General features: G+C 44.9%; 1 protein-coding gene and 1 pseudogene across 6 annotated transcripts in view; one reads left to right on the forward strand and one right to left on the reverse strand.

Annotated features, from left to right (window-relative positions):
- Positions 1-19,071, reverse strand: part of ATXN7L1 (ataxin 7 like 1) — a gene marked incomplete at its 5' end in the record, with an annotated part of 221,273 nt that overhangs the window by 84,669 nt on the left and 117,533 nt on the right. The gene's annotated exons all lie outside the window — the stretch shown is intronic.
- LOC308510244 (large ribosomal subunit protein uL30m-like) lies at positions 7,052-7,615 on the forward strand (annotated as a pseudogene). The gene has a single exon. The product of its transcript is annotated as a large ribosomal subunit protein uL30m-like (transcript).

The raw sequence follows: 19,071 nt of genomic DNA on the forward strand, positions 1-19,071 counted from the left end.
AGACCTTGATTTGTCTCTGGGGAACATCCTTATTCCACACTCCGTCCACGAGGCTCCCATGGGGTGGACCCTACCCCACTTCTCTGAGGGTTTGGGAGGCCCTCTCTAGGGGCCTTGCGTAGTTGATAAAGTCATTATTCCAGACATCTGTATAAGGCTTTATAGGTTAAAGAGCTTCCAAGTACAAAAAGCCTGGGGCTTGGATCTTTCTGGTTTCCTAAACTCATTCATTACCTGTCTCTTGGTTCACCAGGTTAGGATTCCAAAGACCCTCATGGCACTACTTGTACCCGAGGAAGATATCCTGGGGCTTCCTTTTAAGCACAGAAAATATTGGTCATGGATCTAGATCTCAGCATCCATTCCCCCTGTGTCTCATGGATCTAGAGCTCTAGATCGCAGGAAGTCTAGGAATGATTAGATTACGTTCTGGGAGAACCTGATACGTATTTAAATTGGGGGTGTACCTGGAGCCCATGGTGGAGAGGGGAAGTTAGGATCTGAGAACTGCATAGCACAGGACATACTAAAACCCACCAGAAAGCAATGGCAGGAGCGAGCGAGCACTGCTTTTGAACTAGACTTCTGCTTTTCGGCAAGCAGTAGACACAGAAAGAGCAGCCCTGCAAAGCCTGGCCAAGCATGTATTCGAAAATTACCCTGCCAGAGAGCCATGGAAGGGAACCTCTCTTCAGCCGTGCCCCAAATTTTGGATTCTTCCCAAACCCAGGGTGACTGCATAATCCCTTAAATGTCTTCTGACCCTCTAACTACCAAAGATATACTGAATTATATCTTAAGTTATAAGAAGTTTGATGGATGGGCTAGAATCTGGAACCTGGAATCTGCCTCTTGCCTCTTTAACTAGTGTGAATACTGCTTAGGAAGCCTGAAATCTTGATCTTGGTACAGCTCTGGGCAGTTATCCTCAGTGCGGGTGCTTAACTCAATACCTGCAGAGTGTAGACTTGAGCGGGCAGAGCTAACACCAACTCTTTGGTGATTTAGTAATCCAGGTACCTTCTCCTTACCTCAAAGGATCTGGTATCTTTTGGCCATCCACTGGACAATCCCAGGGTGCTCTCCACCTGTCTGGAAGAGCCAAGACAAACCTTGGCAAAGCCTTGAAGAGGCGGCCCTTGTTTCACCTCCTTCCTATGGCTTTTTCATTCTCTGCAGACCTCGGGCTATGGAAACTTTTCCTCAGCTCCACACACATGGCTTCTCTGCCCCTGCTCTGACCCCACAGAAATTCTAGCGAGGAGACCCTTCACCACCTAATAGTCCCGGCAGCAATGACCACCGCAACCGAACACCAAACACTGCCACCGGGGTGCTGAGTGGCAGGGCCAGGACGGCGGCTGCAGATGGTAGAGGCCTCCCACTCCACCTCTCTCCTGCCGGTGGGCAGTCAGCTGGCTTGGGGAGAGAGGACACAAATAGAGAATCACATGGTGAATGTCAGGACGTGGTGTCACCTCACATCTCTGACTGTGCTGAGGCCCCACAGCCTAGGGAGTGAGGCCCGACTCAAACAGACGTATGGCAATGGGCAGGGGACAACAGGCGGCTGGACTGAGCTGCTGGCACAGCCAACCTTGAAGCAGCTCATCACTAATAAATGTGCTCCAAAGCCACCAAACGGGTCTGCTGCAGGCCAACTGGAGGACAGCTTCCTTTCTCTTTGTGTCCTGTTCTCTCTTACATAACCCATCTATCACAGTCACTCCTGGAGGCCTTGCCATGTAGGGAAGAGGTCTTGTCCCAGAGCTGGCGGTGGGGGACAAGAGGGTTAAGACATGTGCTGGCCCTGACTTGGGTGTCATTTCTTGGTGACCTCATTTTGCAAAAACTGAACAGCCTAGACTAGAGGAGAGGTCCCTCCCAGAGGGAAACTTGGAAGAGTTCCCAGGGGCTGGCGTGGTGGCCTCAGCCTACCGCTCTGCCACAGGGTTCTGTCTTCCTGTCTGCTGGCTCCTCATATTGGGACAAGATGGCTGGTTGTGGCCTTCCTGGGACTGCCCCTCTTAGATCCAACTCTGACTAGTGTGCATTTTTGAGGGGAGGGAAACTCTCAGGTAAAACTTGTTTTGGAGAAACTTTTTACATTAATGAGAACAGCAGCTTAACTGATAACACAATGCAGTCTTTCTCCTAAATCCCTACCTCTAAGCTTTTGTTCTCTTGGAAGGAACTGGTGTTCCCTCTGTGTAAGAGAAGGGTATGTGTGTGTGTGCGTGCGTGCGCCTGCCTGCACATAAACTTGTGTTTAAAGTTGGGTCTATATTAAGAAGATACAGTACTACTTCAGATTTTTAGGCATTATGATTCCAGGTCTTGATATTCTCCTTCTTTGTGTGAAATGGGGCAAATCATTTTATGTTGGGTCTCTGTGGAGCAGAGGGCTCAAGATTCAACAAACCTGGCTTTGAATCGTGATTCTGCCACTTTGGGCAAGATCCTTTTCTCTCTGTGCCTCAGTTGCCTCATCTACAGATTGGTAATAATGAATCCCTATTGCAAAGCATTGCTGTGATGACTAAATAAGATACACAAGGCACTTAGAACATTTCCTAACAAATAGTATGTATGCAATAAATATTTGGTATTATTTGTATTATTATTCAACAAACACCAGATGGTATTATTATAAATAAAGTGGGGTGGGAAGTTGGACTGAATCATACCTTAGGTCTTTTGCAGTTCTAAAATCCCACAATTTTATGATACCATGGAAGACTCAATGGCTCCTGAATCAATCCTTTGAAGACCACCACCAGCCAAAGGCAGAGAGGCCACAGAGAACCTATGACTGGGCTGCCCGCCCTGATCCCGGGCCCCGTATGCGCATTTTTTGGCAAAGCATGCGTGTTTCAGGTCAGCACAAACCAGGATAGCCCCTGACACTGTAGCCTCTTCTCTGTGAATGCTGTAGAGCAAGGAGCTCAAAACCCTCCTTGTTTTACCTGTTTGTGAATTCTGGCTCCACCCCGAGCGGCAGCTCCACTATGCTGCACTGTTTAGCCCGTCCACTGAGGTCAGAGCTAACAGGCTTCACGTGTCCATGAGGCTGCTGGCCTGTTGGCACTTCACTTTGCCACAAAGCTGGGAGGAACAGAAGGGTTGCTCGCCGGAAAGGCTAGATTTTTGGAACTGAAAGGCGTTGCTAGATGTGGGACTGAATTTTGCTTCAATAGAAACAGGATATTTGGGTTTAAAGCCTCATTTATCAAGAAAACCAAAACACAGGGTGTATTAGTTTCCGAGGGTTGCTGTAACAAAGTACCACAAACCAGGTGGCTTAGAACAACAGAAATTTATTCTCTCACAGCTTAGGAGGCCAGAAGTCTGAAATCAAGTGGTTGGCAGCGTTGGTTCCCTTTGCAGGCTCTGAGGGAGCATTTGTTCCAGGGCCCTTTCCTAGCTTCTGGTCACTGGCAATCCTTGCCATCCCTTGGCTTGTGGCTCTGCGTCACTCCAACGCCTGCCTCTGTGTTCACATGGCCTTCTTCCCTGGCTGTCTGTGTCCAAACCTTTCTCTCCTTCCTCTTATAAAGACACCAGTCACTGGATTCAGGCCCCACTCCCACCCCACCCAAACCAACACAACCTCATCTTACTTAACTTTGCTGTATCTGAGACCTTATTTTCAAATAAGGTCAGATTCATGGGGGCGGGAGGGGGGTAGGTGGATAGTGGGATTTGAACACATTTTTCTTAGGGGGCAGAGTTCAACCCACTACATAGGACAAAAGGTCCAGAATACAGAGTTGAGGAAAGAAGAGAGAGAGTTTACTGTCTGACCACAGATAAAACAAGAGAAATTGCCTCTGTTCTGAGAAAAGGTACAAAACACTTAAGTGTAAGCTAGCTGACTTCTTCTATCTCTGTACTCTGGAGCCAGTCATGGCAAATTATAGGACTATTGGGAGAATAAAACCCCATTAATTAGTGTTCCAATGCAAGTTACTCCATAAAGCTTAAAAAAAGAAAGTCTGGCTCCTTCCCTACCCCCTCCTCAGAGGGTTCCACCTGTGGCTTCCCACAGTTGAGAGGCTGTGTGAGTAGAGCCCTCTCTGTAAGGAGTCTGCTCTTTGAATGGGAAGCACATACCTGGTTCTGATTAATCAGAACAGGGACATCGTGAGCAACTTTAATTTAATTTTTCTACTTCTGATTAAATGGCAGCACAGCAAGTTATTAGCTTTCACACATCCACCTGAACACCTAATCATCTAGGAAATAATTCCAGAAACACAAAGAAGGCAATGAGAGTGTGGTGGGATATAGTGCACATTTGGAAGGACTGAATCTACCATTCACATTATTTTAGGATACTTAACACATCCCCACATCCCTCAGGTAGCTCCGAAGTGCCTCACATGCCCCTTAGTATGGCCCAAACAAGGAGAGGAGAGTCCGAGGTGATGGCTGGCAGAGCCAGGTGTGAGCAAATCCCGGACAGCAGCATGTCACCCTCGCCTCTGTCTCTTCAGTACTGGGCTTCCTGCCTGGTATCCAACACGCACTCAACCAAATGGGAAATGAAGGTTCAGAAACACAGATGCATTCTGGGCATTTCCAGCCTGTCTGAATAACTGGATGGCAAAAAGGCATCCCAGTGCCCAGCTCTTAGCAGACAATCAACCATGACTACTGAATGAATGAACACATGAGCTTCCTACTCATCAGGAGCACATGGAAAGGCTATGAAGAATCTCACCTTGTGTCTCCCATCTTGGTCCTTTTGTGCTGTGGCATCCCAGGCCCCTGTCAAGCAAATAAGGAGGTCCTGCAGATTCATACAACTGCTGCAGCATCTACTTAAAATCAGTAACTGGGAGTGAGAATGGTAGACCAGTAGACCACACTGCCCCTCTCCTAATAACTTAACTATTAACATTTTAAAAGCACTTGAAATCATCACAGCATGAAGTTCTTTTAAATAACACACCATGAGTCTTACCCCCTAGTTACTACTCTCTAGAGAGAAACATTAAGAAAAATGAAATACCAGCAATCTGATTCTTTTTTCTCTCCCACTCAGCCACATAATATGGAACATGATTTTTTTTTCTAGCATGAGAATACTGATGGGCAATTTGACAGTAGCTGTTAGAATTAAAATGTGCAGCTCTATGACCCAGCAATTCACGGAGAAACACTTGCACATGTGCAAGAGAGCTCACTGCAGCACTACTGGTAACAGTAGGGGAAAAAATCCTCACAATTGTAACCAACACGTTTATGCTATGGAATGTTCTGAGGCACAGAGCCATACACAGACTTGAAAGATACCCAAGTTGAATGGTTTGGAGAAAATCGAGTTGCAGAAGTTATGCATGATACCATTCATGTTAAAGCACACATAGCAATACGAGGCATTTTCTTTGTGTACATATACGTAGATATAAACGCAAAAAAAAAGTATGCACAGACATATTTCAGATGAGCAACAATGTTTACCACTAGGAGAAGAACTGGGCTTGGAATAGTATTAAAGGGGAATTTAACTTGTATTAACATATGACTTGTATAATGTAAGAATTACTTTAAAAAACAAACAAACAAGAAAAAGTATGATCGCTCCGCCCTCCGCCCTCCTTCCTCCTCTCTCCTCCCCCACCCATTCCGGTTCAAGCCATTGTTTCTCAGTCTAGTTGTGCAGGACATAGCTCCCTGGCCCATGTGGGAATCGAACCAGTGACCTCAGAGTTAAGAGCACGGCACTCCAACCACCTGAGCCACTGGGCCAACTCGCCACTTTGTTTCTTATGGTGGTTGTTCTCTGTGATTTTTTTTTTTTTATCTAGCTGGAGATAATATGTTAAATTAAAAAGTATCCCCTAGGATCTCAGGAAGGAATGCAGACTTTGACAAGAGAATCTAATGGTATTACAAATGTATGAAACCAACTCACTAAAGAGGGTTGGGGAAAAAATGCTGATCTAAGTTACTTTGAAAATGAGTGAAGTCTGTAAGACCAAAGGCACGAGAAACTGCATGTAAGCACTGTACTCTAGTTGATAAAGTTGTTCCCACGGGGACATTTGTTAACAATTCTGGTACTGCTATGGATGCAGACTGGAATTGAGCAATTAAATGGACACCGTATGGTGGAAGCCAGGTTTCCTACTGTTGGAGTGGAAATTCACAGATAAGCAAGGGGAGGAGGCTAGAATGACCCATATGGTGATAGATTAGAATTGGAGACATCAGCATGAACTCATGCTTACCTTAACATAGGTACAGATGGCTATATATTTCTAATATTGTTCAATAAAAAGAACTAGGACTCACTAGGACAGGGATAAGATATACAAGATGAGCCTGGAGTATCTTGTAGTACCAGAAAGTAAGAAATTGCTCAAAAAGTAAAAACAAATAAACCCCTACAATTGATGGGTGTATGTCAAAGGACTCAGGAACCAACTGAAAGAGCTTCCAATGGCCGAAATTGGACCAATTTGAGAAATAAATAAATAAGTAAATAAGTAAGTAAGTAAGTAAGTAAATAAATAAAGCAGTATTGGACTAGAATCCAAAATATAAACTAAAGATCCATGAGTCCATATTGGTATAAATAAATGATTGAATAATAAATATATGGGTGAGAAGACAGATATTTCTCTTTCAGAAGAATTCCAAACAATATATGTAGACACTCCATCCTTAAGGGGGGGGAGAGAACAACTCTCCACTCTTTAGGCATGGGCTGTGCATACTGACTTCCTTCCAACGAGTAACTGTATGGAAAAAGGTTGACAGAGGGAGTAGCTTTACAGTGGAGAAACTTGACAAACGAACCACAGTCAGGTGATCCAGGTCAACTTCAACAGACAAACCATACTGATAGTATATTAGTCTTTATATGATGTGATGGAAGAGCACCTCTGTGGTCTTCACCCCCAAAACTCATAACCCAAGTCTAATCATGAAAAAAATTAGTAGATACATTTCAACATAGGGCCTTCCTACGAACTACCTAGTCAGTACTCCTCAAAACTGTCAAGGGCAGGGTGGTTTTTCCTCTGCTTCACTTCCTGTCAACGGCCTCTACAGAGAACAGTTACCACACTCATGGCGGGGATTTTACGCTCACTAGTTCAGAGGCCCCCAGGCAGACTACAAACTGTGACAAAAGGTGTGGAGTCTCTCATTTGTACAGATTGGATTCGTCACAAATTCACCAAGTCAAGAATTCCAGATAAAGTGTTTCAGCCCTCACCGGCAGATCATGAAAAATATGGTGGGGATCCACAGCACCCTCAGAAACTGCATGTTGTTACCAGGATAAAAAGTACAAAAAGACGTCCATATTGGGAAAAAGATATAATAAAGATGCTTGGATTAGAAAAAGCACAGACTCCCCAAGTTCACAAGAACATGCCTTCAGTGAATGCCAAACTGCAAAGTGGTGAAACATTTGATAAGAATCAAGCCGCTGAGGTTGCCGCCAGGACTTCCAGCAGAGGAGGACATGGCTCACACGTGCCTGAAGAGCACTGGGGAGTTAGTTGTGCGGTGGCGTCTAAGCCCCGTGGACCAGGACACAACTAGTCCTAATGCCAGGGTGGTTTCAGATGGCTTGGAGGTTGGGGTGCCACCTGGGTGACAACAGCATCGTTTGAACATGTAGGTTCCAGTGTCACCTTAGTAATCACACAGCAGGATACAATTTTCAAGGGTCCAAGTGACTGAAGCGTAGTCACTCTTTTTGTGTGTATATACACATATGTCAAAATCTGTTTTCTGCATCCAAACTTCTTTTCTCTTAATTGATTTTAAGACTGTAGCCAAATATTTAAGTTAGTTAATGAAGAATCCTTGGAAGTCTGGACAGTTTATAAATAAGAAACCGATATAAGGGCGGCCGGTTAGCTCAGTTGGTTAGAACGTGGGGCTGGTAGCACCAAGGTTGCTGGTTCGATCCCCACATGGGCCACCGTGAGCTGCGCCCTCCTTAAAAAAAAAAGAAACAGATACAAAATAGTCACTAAATAAACGTTTTATCCCTGTTAGAATGGCAGTCGATTAACAAATGTTGAAAATGCCTTTGAATAATTTTGTTTATGGTTCTTTCTGTCTCAGAATTATTAAGATAATATGAAGTAAATGCTCATGGAGAGAAAAAAAACTGTCAAGGTCACACAAAACAAGGAAAGTCTGAGAAACTGGCATAGCCAAGAGGAGCCTAAGGAGACGTGACAGCTAAATGGAACGTGGTGTGCTGAATGAGCACCTGGAACAGAAAAACATTAGGTAAAACTAAGGAAATCTGAATAAACTATGGACTTTAGTTAATAATAAAGCATCAAGATTGGTTCACTAATTATAACAAACGTACTATACTAATGTAAGATGTTAACAGTAGGGGAAGCTGGGTGTGGAGCATATGGGAGTTCTCTGTAATCTTCTCAATATTTCTGTAAATCTAAAACTGTCCTAAAAAAAATTGCGTCTATTAAAAAAAGTGTCCCCTTAATTTATGCATTATTTCCTATTTTATCTAAAAAAAAAGAAAAATCCAAAATTTAAGTACAGATTTCAAATGTAGGAGGATAGATCATGGAATTTTTTCCTTGAGAGAGATTTTAGGACTAGGAAACCAAATACTTGAGACTACAGCTGAAATGAATTTAGTCTGCTTTGGCAGCTTGGGGCAGTTGACCACCAAGGCCCGGTGGCACCCAGTGATGGCCGCTGAGGTCTTGGCAAGCCAAGTGTGCAGTTGCCCTGGAGTGGGCATTTGTAGGTCAGTACCGAGAAAAATGGAGCTTATGTTGGGTGGGGGTAGGGTCATCGTCAGCCTGTGTGTAATTGTCAGTCTACCCTGTCTGTCCCTGACTCACCCTGCTGATTTCGATGTGGGCAATAGCTGGCGAAAGCCAGAGCAGGCAGGCCTGGGGAGATTCCATCACTCTTCTGATCAAAATCCTTTAATCTGTTCTAATTCTCTGCTGTGTTTACTCCCCTCCAGTCACACTGGGCTCCTAGCTTTTTCGCAGACCCTCCAAGCATGCCCCTACCTCAATGCCTTTGCACCTGCTGCTTCATCTACCTCAAATGCTCTTCCCCTAGAAAACCTCATGACTTGCCTCCACCACTTCTTTTTGGTCTCTGCTCAAATGTCATGGTATCAGAGAAGGCTTTGTGGCTAAAACAGCAACCCGTACATCATTGCTTAATTTTTTTTTCTCTGTACTAATATGTTGTCTATTTAGTTGCTTATCATCTTTCATCTTCAAATAGGAGGTGGTTTTCACGAAAGCTGAGACTTTACCTTTTGTTTGTTGTTGCTCACTGTTGTATCACTGATAACTAGAATAGAACCTACTACTTAGCAGGCACTCAACACTCTCTGTTGAATGAGTACATGAATAAATGAGAAATTTTTTACATCCCAGTATGGTGAGTAATATGTGTGTTCCTTAGTAATTATGGGTATTCCATATTATATTCCTTAGTCCCTTCTATTCTTTAAAGCTCAGAGACTTACCTTCTTTACAAACTCTTATTTGTCTTTGTACAAAAGTATATGCATACATGGTGGATTATTCATTCAAAAATATTTAAGTGGGTCCTGTATATCAAAGCACTATGGTGGCCATCAGGAGTACAAAGGGGAGTAAGACCCACTTTCCAAATTCCAGAAGCTCCATCCATCCATCCATCCATCCATCCATCCATCCATCCATCCATCCATCCATCCACCCAATCCTTCTGAGGCTCTGCTAAGTGCCAGACATACATGTTAGTAGCATTTGGTACATCATGCTGCCTTTTTCTCTGGATTGTTAACCCTCCTACTGGCAGAGAACTAAAGAATTCAGCCGTAGCTCTGCCACTAATTTCTGACCTGAAAAATCATTAAACTCTGAGTATTAGTTTCCTCATCTTTAAATAAAAGTTTGAGACCTCTGGACTAGTGCCTCATAGTGCTACTGGGAGCGTCAAACGAGATGATCCAAAAATAAATGTGCTTTCTACACCGTGAAGTCCTAGACACATGTAAGGGATTCTCAGCCAGTACACGCTAAAATAAAAAATAAAACCCAAGCAAACAAAACCAAACCCCAAACTCAAGCGTTTCCTCAGACCGCTTCTCAGTGGGCCTCACAGCCTGAGGCAGCAGCTGCTGCTGGCAGGGCCAATCTGCCATCGCTCAAAAATTCAACGGTTGGACAAAAGTCAGGGTAGGCAGCCCAATTCCTGTCAAGGTAATCCTTTGCAGATTAAGTAGAGCATCAATAATCTTTGGTTAGCATTGAATTCAGTGTGCACCAGCTCGTCCCATCCTCGCCTCTGCTCTAGCTGAGGGTCTGTTGGGTATTGTGTGCCGTTCGAAGCTTTAGCAGCCCTCAGAGTCTCCTTTTACATTTTCAAAAAAACCTTGACTTGGCTGACTCTGGAGTTTCTTCTAAGGTGGAGCTTGCTAGTGAATGAAAGTGATTCCTGAATGTCGACGTAGTATAAACATCATTGACCAGGCCAGGTCCTCTTCAAAGGGAAGATATTATAAGTCTTCCAAAAACTAATCAAAGTGAATGGGGTGGGGGTGGGGCGATGGGGGGATAGGATAGAATACGAGTCAAAACGAGGGAGATGGAGCTAGCAAAGAGAGAAAACATGTGCGAGTCTCCGTCCTAGAACCATGATTGTATTTCTCCGTAAGCTCCGGAATTTTCTAGCTTCTATATATGTATGCTCCATTCCTGACGTGGTGCATGACATTGTCAGCATTCACTGAAAAGGGGGAAGCTTTCAGACAGAGCTGGCAAATTTATACTATGGAAAAAAAGACACCCCTCTTCTGTGTGCTCCCACTGAAAAGGGCTAAAATGGTTTCAAATTAAATACCTAGGAGAAATTATTTTTCCTCAGCCTCCTTCCTACTGGATCCCCAAGTTACAGTAACCATATCTGTAATGGGGTGGCCGGATTCAGTTGGTTAGAGCGCGAGCTCTGAACAACAGGGTTGCTGGTTCGATTCCCACATGGGCCAGTGAGCTGTGCCCTCCACAACTAGATTGAAGACAACGAGCTGCCGCTGAGCTTCTGGCTCAGATGGCTCAGCTGATTAGATAGTGTGCGAGCTCTCAACAACAAGGTTGCCGGTTCAATTCCCTCATGGGATGGTGGGCTGCGCCCCTGCAACTAAGATTGAAAACGGTGACTGGACTTGGAGTTGAGCTGCGCCCTCCACAACTAGACTCAAGGACAACGACTTGGAGCTGATGGGCCTTGGAGAAACACACTGTTCCCCAATATTCCCCAATAAAATTAAAAAAGAAAAAAGAATAACGATGATACCTGCTGGCGACCTTTTGCAGAGCACTGACTCTGAGCCAGGCGCAATGTGCAGACACTGCCAACCACGGGCAGCACTGTCTGCCCGGAGACACCAATCCCTCTCCTGGTGCCCCCCTTTTATTTCAGGGTCCAGAACCTTCTGTCAGTTATGTACTGATGGAAGCTCACCCCTACCCACATGTTGTCTCTCCTTGTATTATCCTTTTTTCTTATTCAAACATATACAAAAAGAGGACAGTACAAGAACCGCACATGTATCCACTATTCAGTTTCAACAATCAATATTCTGCGGCTCCCATTTCATTTATTCTCACCCCCAACTGTTCCTTTTAGGGAATACTGTAAAGCAAACACCAGGCATTGTACTATTTCACCACCACTCCTTGATATTTTTCGTCTTTTTAGAGTCACTGTTTAATGACGCAGTGACTGAGAACGCAGGGCGATTTCCTGCGGGTTATTAACTGTGGATGGAGCGGGTGTGGTGTACAGAGGAATCCAGTTTGCATTGCTCCTGTATTAACTGACCAAACCTAAGCCAACAATCAACTCATTTGTTTGTTTCTTATATTGTCATATGGTAAGAAATGTCCAAGTTGCCTTATTATTACCATGACTATTACTATTATTATTTAATGAAACAAGGAATAGAAACTAGATTTACACCTACAACTGGGGCTGAAAATAGATCATGTAACTAATAGAGTTGTCTTGGGTTCTGAGGAGGATGGGTGGTGAGAAGGGACTCTAAGAGTCCCTGCTCAGGGAACCACAACTACTGAGGAAATGGTTTCCAGGACACCTCTCTCTTCTCTGGCACTTACAGGACTGTTTGACGAGGCTTCAGCCATGGGTGGTAACAGTATTGTCCACGCTGTTGCCAAATACAGGAACTGGGGATGGATGAAGGAGGAGAAGATGAAAATTGTGGATTGACTGTGTGCATACTGATAATTAATTATTTATGGAACTGCTTACCACATGGGCTTAATTACCGTGAAGCACAATAATGAACAGGTCTGTCATTAAAGTCCTACTGGATTCCAGAGATTAAAACTCTCTATGGGCTTTCCTAGCCTTCCTTTGCAGCAGACAAAGTTGCTGGCTCAGAACTTCCACTATGAGTGGCCTTGTTGCTGACTAGGTCTTTGGTCTCTGAAGAGAGGGCACCTGCCGTTTTGTGGAACCCCTTAGGCTCTGACGGGAGGCTTGCATGTCTGTGGTCAGCGGCTGCTTCCTCTAGCTCTGATCACATCAAAGTTTGGCAAAAATCTCTCCTCGAATGGCTCTGCTGTGCTGGGATGGTTTGGAACCATAACCCAGGCTTGTGGACTTACGTGATTTCCAGTTTTCTTAAAGCAGTGGTTCTGGGGAGCATGAAAACATAACTAACTAGGGCCCAGCCCTTCCCTAGGCTAATGAAATCAGGAACTCTGGGAGTGGGGCCCATTGCTCCTGGTGTTCTTATGTGCCTCCGGTGGGGACCTACTGCCATAAAGCAAGAGCATGCTGTGCACGGAGGCTTGCTTTCTTCCCTATCCTTCTTTGTTAGGGTCATCTTTTTCCTCACAGCTCTTGAGACAGACGAGACATGTGCTTTTTAGGTTTGAATATTTAGGTCATGCTGGCTTCATAAAATGAACTGAGGGAAATTTTCGTCTTATGCTATGGGCTGAAATAGTTTGAATAACAAAGGACATACCTGATTTTTGAAGACTAGATTGTATGCAGTTATAAGACCAGAAAGGCCTTTAAAAAAGGGTATCTCTTTATAAATTTTCTGAAGTAGTCTATTGTTATTGGTCTATGCAGGTGTTCTATTTGTTTGGGGGCAATGTTGATAATTGACATTTTGCTAGGAAAGGCTCCATTTCCTCCAGATTTTAAAATTTATTACCATAGATTTTCATATTTTATATTTTTTTTACTTCTTTCCCAACTGGTAATTACATTTTCTTTTTCATTCTAATGCTGCTTTTCAAAATCCCTCCATGATAATAATAATAGCTAATGTTTATTGATCACTGGCCGTATGCTAGACACAGTTCTGTTTTCCTTGTACGAACTCACTTAACCCTCATGACAATTCGATCAAGTAGGTACACTTATGATCCTCACGTTACAGATGAATTCCTTTCCTTTGGGTGTGCAGAGAAGTGAAGCAACTTACCATTAGGTCACATAGCACAGCTCTATATGCTGCCTACCGATGTATGTGCGTGTGTGTGTGTTTGGACATAGCCCATCATTGGAGTATATTACAATAGGGTAAAGAATCAAGGGGGAGGAAGGGGAAGGAATAGCTACCTGTTGGAGCTGCAGGCTCCTGCTCAAAGCTCATAACTAGGGCATATGGTCTAGCTGGGAGGTGACAAGACTCCACTGGCAAAGAGTGGCCCTTTGGAGGTGTGGGGCTGTGAGCTCCAATGATTAGATGGATTCCATGCTATGTGACCCTTTTGGTGACCTGGCCCGAGGTCACTTAATAGCCTTGAATGTTCACTCAGACAATGAGAGAAGCTTGTATCAACACCACAAGGTAGACACGAAGAGAGATGAAGAAAATAATTGCAATTACCTAAAAGGGGGGATTGGTTATTACACTCTACTCAAAGCAACACAACACTGAACAATTTTTGTATGAAAAGGTATATTTAAAAGATCTTCTAGGACAGGCTGTCTATTGCTTCCAGAATAAAATCTGAACTCTTTAGTTTGGCCTTCAAGGATTTCCACCATCTGACACCAACCGACATTCTAAGCCCATCAGCTCCTGCTCCCTTCAGGCACACTGCAGCTTCAGTCAGACCAAAACTCCTGATCCTATAGGTCCTGTACGCCTGCCTCTGTGCCTTTGCCCATGCTGTTCCCACCACCATGAATACCCTTCCCCATCTCTGGAGGAGCCCAATGCAGTAACTACGCCAAGCTCCAGCAGGTACTGTTTTCAGTTCTCTCCTCCTATGGCTCAGTAATACTAGCACTTACATACAGCTTACCACGTATGCCAGCACTTCATATCTGTTCACTCCTCTAACCTTCAAAACAACCCTATGAATCATGTACTATTCTTATCACTATTTCATAATTGGGGAAACTGAGGCTCAGTGATTTATCCAAGGCCATACTGTTGGCAGCAAAGCTGGAATTTGAACCCATGCAAATCTGGCTCTGTGCTCTTAAGCTCTCTGCATAGTGCCTGTGCCTCCTAGGGGGCATGAGTTACAGTGACTTTCCCACTTGTCTTACCCTCCCCTACAGGACAGTAAGCTCCTCTAAGAAAGGCTGTGGGTATGGGTCTGGTGTACCTTTGCACCCACGCAGTGGGTGTGCCATAACTATTTGCTGATGGATGGAGCTAAGCCGGAGCTGACGACGGCATTGTTACCTTTAGCAGGAACCTTGCAGGGAAGATCTGTGTACAGCACTAGGTGAATGAGTTGGAGACAGCAAGGGTGAAGAATTTGGAACCAAGGTCAATGATACTATAAAGTACGGGCAGGGAGGCCAACTTTGGATAAATGATGCCGTGGGAAATCACTGTTAAAGAGAAAGCAAATGCAAATCCAGAGAGTACCAAGTGAGACAGGCAACAGAGATGCTGGCAGAGGTGAGGAAGTCTGTAGGTTCTTGGAGAGCTGGGACCATATCTTAAGGCCTTGCTACACAATGTGTGGTCCCTGGACCAGCAACAGGGAGCCTGTTTTGAAATGCAGACTCTCAGGCCCCACCTCAGACCATCGAAGCAGAATTTGCATTTGAACAAGACCCTCAGGGGAGTTACACACATAAAGTTTGAAAAGCACCCCAGAAGGCCATTTAGGCCCACCCCCAGAGAATGTAACTTAATTGGTTTGGGGGAGGCAGGGTGTGTGTGTGTGTGTGTGTGTGTGCGCGCGCGAGTGTAAATATAAATATAAAATGTCATCTGAAGCAATTGCTCAGGATAGGCTCACACAATCCCAGGTACAGAGTTTGCTTAGGAAGGTGAGGGAGCTAACCAAGTAGGAAGTACCAACCTGGGTTCAGAAAGCCTGCCAGCCTACAGGGAGTTTATAAAGGCACTTAAGTTCAAATGACACTTGTGGCAGATAAACAGCAGGAGTTCCATGCTGCAGAAAGAGTGTAAGTGCAAGGGAAAAACAACAACAAAGTGATCCAAACACACGAGTTCCGCCTTGGCTGGGGGTACTCGACCAGCTGGGCGCTAATGTTTCCTGAGCACATAGTGTGATGAACAGTGGTCTACATGCAGTATCATCCAATCAAAGCTTTAGAATTTAAGCCAGTTTCCCAGAATCAGTAACTAGTAAGTAAGCTAGTAAGTGACAGAGCTAGTAAGTGACAGAGTCAGGGACAGACCCCAGGTCAGTTCTAGGGCATCCATATTTTCAAAACCTTTTCAGGTAATTTACCATGCACTGCTTTGGAGTGGTTCTCCTTCCCTGGAGAACTGTGGAATGGAAAGATGGAGGAGGGCAAGGCATAGAGAATCCTAGCATTGCAACTGATGAGCTATGTGACCTTGGGCATGTCACTCAATGTCAATAAAGAACATAGATTAGACCACTGGTTCACAAACCTCAGAATCAGAAAATACATATTGTGGATGACGAGCTCAGGGAGGCCCGCATGGCGGCCTTACAAACCCAGAGACCGAAGTAACCACATAGGTGGTCAGAATGAAAAATTCCTAACTAAAAGCAGGTCATGGTGGGTAGTCACGTCCTAGGCCCGTAGCTTCCTTGATGAAGGTCAGTCTTTACCTTTGAAATTGTCTATTGTCTTTGTGCATCTGAGATAACATACCTTTGAAATGTCAGAGTAATTTTCTTTTCCAGATCTCTCGAAGGCACAACCGCTGGCACCAGAACACGAGACCACATCATTATCTTGTTCTCACATACCATCTCTATGTGCTGTAGATGTTAACTATCCTGTACCCACTGATATGAAAGAAGTGTGTGTCTCTCTGTTTTACTTTTTTATCCAACTCAGAGATTATCCCGCTTTGCTTTCTCCCACCTCCCTAATCTACCACCAATGAATTTCATGTAACCCTTCTTATATCTCCTCCTTTGATTCTAATGTATAAAATAGGCTGCAAAACTGCCATTCTCTGGAGCATTTTCTCAATCTGTTGAGATTTTGCTTCCTGGCAATTGTCATCAGTTTGGCTCAGATAAACTCTGATGAGACTTTTTCTTAGGATGGATGCTCTTTCATCAACATTCTCGGATTGAGTGAATTTTAATTACCAGGGCTGGGCCTAAGGATTTGGCATTTTAAACAAGTGTCCTAGGAGATCCTCATGATGGCTTTGTCAGGGTCTGAAAGCCAGGATCTGGAAGCATCACGTGGCAGACAGCATACAGCCCCAATGATGACGAGTCGAGCCCAGGAACGACCCGAGGCGCAGCTGATCATAAGATGTGAAACTACAAGGAAGGGGCATTGGTTGGGAAAGTTGGAAGTGACAAAAGGTTAGTGTAAGACCCCAGACTCAGGCTGAGGTATTTAGCAATTAATAAAGAGGCCACGTGCACTGTAGCTTCTGGACCAGGGGAGACTGCAGATCATCTAGAGCAGTGGTTCTCAGAACTGGAAACACATCTGAATTACCCGCAGCTCCTGCAAAATACCAGTACCCAGCGCACTACCCCAGAGTCGTTAGACTTCTATCCCCAAGCTCTCCCAAGTGATGAGGCCACGCAGCCCAGCTGGAAAAGCACTGATTTAAGAGTTAGGTAAAGAGGTGGGGTCATGTGAGATGAAAAATGTGGGCTTTGGGGTCCTATCATTTCTTTGAGATTTCCTACCTGTGCAGTGGGGGGATAAGAACACCCACTTTAGTGGCTGGTTGTGAGGATTAAGTAAGATAAGTTACATGCACCTTTAACCTCAGTCCAACGTCACTTCACTGTGAATCCAACTTCCTCAGTGGTCTAATGAGAACACTGAGCCCCGGAAAGTTCGCACAGCAAGGCAGCAGCCCATCGGGGTGGACACTCAGCTCCAAGTGCTACGTCTACCACTGGGGGCCTCCTGTGGGGACAGGAAAAGAGCCCAGAGAAAACTCAAATGACTCCAGTGGCCACTTCCTCCTTCCCACACTGACCTTCAGCCAGAGCGCGGGGATGGCGGTGAGTCCCGCGCACAAAATAGAGCCTTAGCGTTCTTCACTCAAGAAGCAGGTCGTACCGCTCCCGACGACACTGCCAGGGCTTGGCTTTCAACATGTTGCTGATGGTGTTTGATTTGGACCCATTTGAGCCTGATGGTCTTCTCCGATCACATCAGGAATGACACAGAGGCCTCGGTGGTGAAAAGGTAGTCAAAGAATGAGTTCTCACCCAGCGTGTGGAAGGAGGGTAAGAATGGGAGGTGGGCGTAACGGATCAGCTGCTGGAAGGCCAGTTTCAGCAATTCGGACGTGCGGGTTGAGGGACTGTGAGTGTTATGGGTTGAATTGTGTCCCCCGAAAAGATGCTGAAGTCCTCATGTCCAGTACTTGTGAATGCAACCTTATTTGGAAATTGGGTCTTCTGGACGATCAAATTCAGACAAAGTCATTAGGGTGGGCTCTAATCTAATAGGACCATGTCCTGATAAAAGGGAAATTTGGACACAGAGACAGACACACACAGGGAGAATGCCATGTGAAGAGGAAGGCAGAGAATGGGTGATGCAGCTACAAGCCAAGGACGGTCAAGACTGCCAGCACCCATCGGAAGCCAGGAAGAGGCCTGGGACAGATGCCCCCACAGCCCTCACGAGGAGCCAACCCTGCCAACACCTACATCTCAGATGTTTAGCTTCCAGAACTGCGAGACGATACATTTATTGGGGTACTTTTTGTTACAGCAGCCCTAAGAATAAATACAGTAAGTGTCAGATCCTTGTTCAAAGAACACAGTGTCATGTACTGGGGCAGAGATCCACATGTGTCCACTGAAGAACTAGAACTCCAGAGTGTGAGCATGCTCTGCCCCACGTGTGACCCTTATCCACTGTCAAGACGCTTGGTTTTATCTGGTGCAGGGGCCTAGCCTGAAATACAGCTTTTGTTCTAAGTTCACGATTACCAGCCTCTTTGTCGATGTTCTCCAGTATGCCTGGATTTGAGCAAAACCCAGTGGCAATTTTTTTCACCGACCTTCTCATCAGTACAGTAGGTAATAACTCTTACATAGTGCTTAATATATACCAGGTGCTTTTTTCCTAAGTTCCCAAGTACATGGATTCACTTAATTTTCACAATCTTATCCTGTAGGGGCTAGGATTATGCCCATTTTACAGATGAAGAAACTGAGGCACAGAGAGATTAAATTAACTTCCCCAAGGCTACATAACTAGAAATGTTGGAGCTGGGATGTGAATCCAGGCAATCTGGCTCGAGAGTCCCTGCTCTTAAACACTATAAAAATGGTGTAAAAATGGTGTACTATTCTAAAGTCTTACATTCTAAGCCATTTCACATTCACTACCGTTTATCTAAGCTATCAGACTGCTTACTTTTCCCATATTCATATTTCCAGGAAAGCTATTTTAATTTTGGGTGAAAAGGCCCCCCCACTTCCCACAGACATACACACAATCTGATTCCTCCAAGGAAACAGGTCATAGGCTGGTGAGCCTACAGCTACCCCTAGTGGGTATCTTCCAGCGTCCAGCTGCCAGCCCCTGCCCCTTTCAACACAGCCGTGCCTACCCCGATTTCCAGCCCTGATCCTTCAGCTATAATTATGAAGTGAATGC

The sequence above is a fragment of the Rhinolophus hipposideros genome (assembly GCF_964194185.1).
Source record: "Rhinolophus hipposideros genome assembly, chromosome: 18".
NCBI lineage: Eukaryota > Metazoa > Chordata > Mammalia > Chiroptera > Rhinolophidae > Rhinolophus > Rhinolophus hipposideros.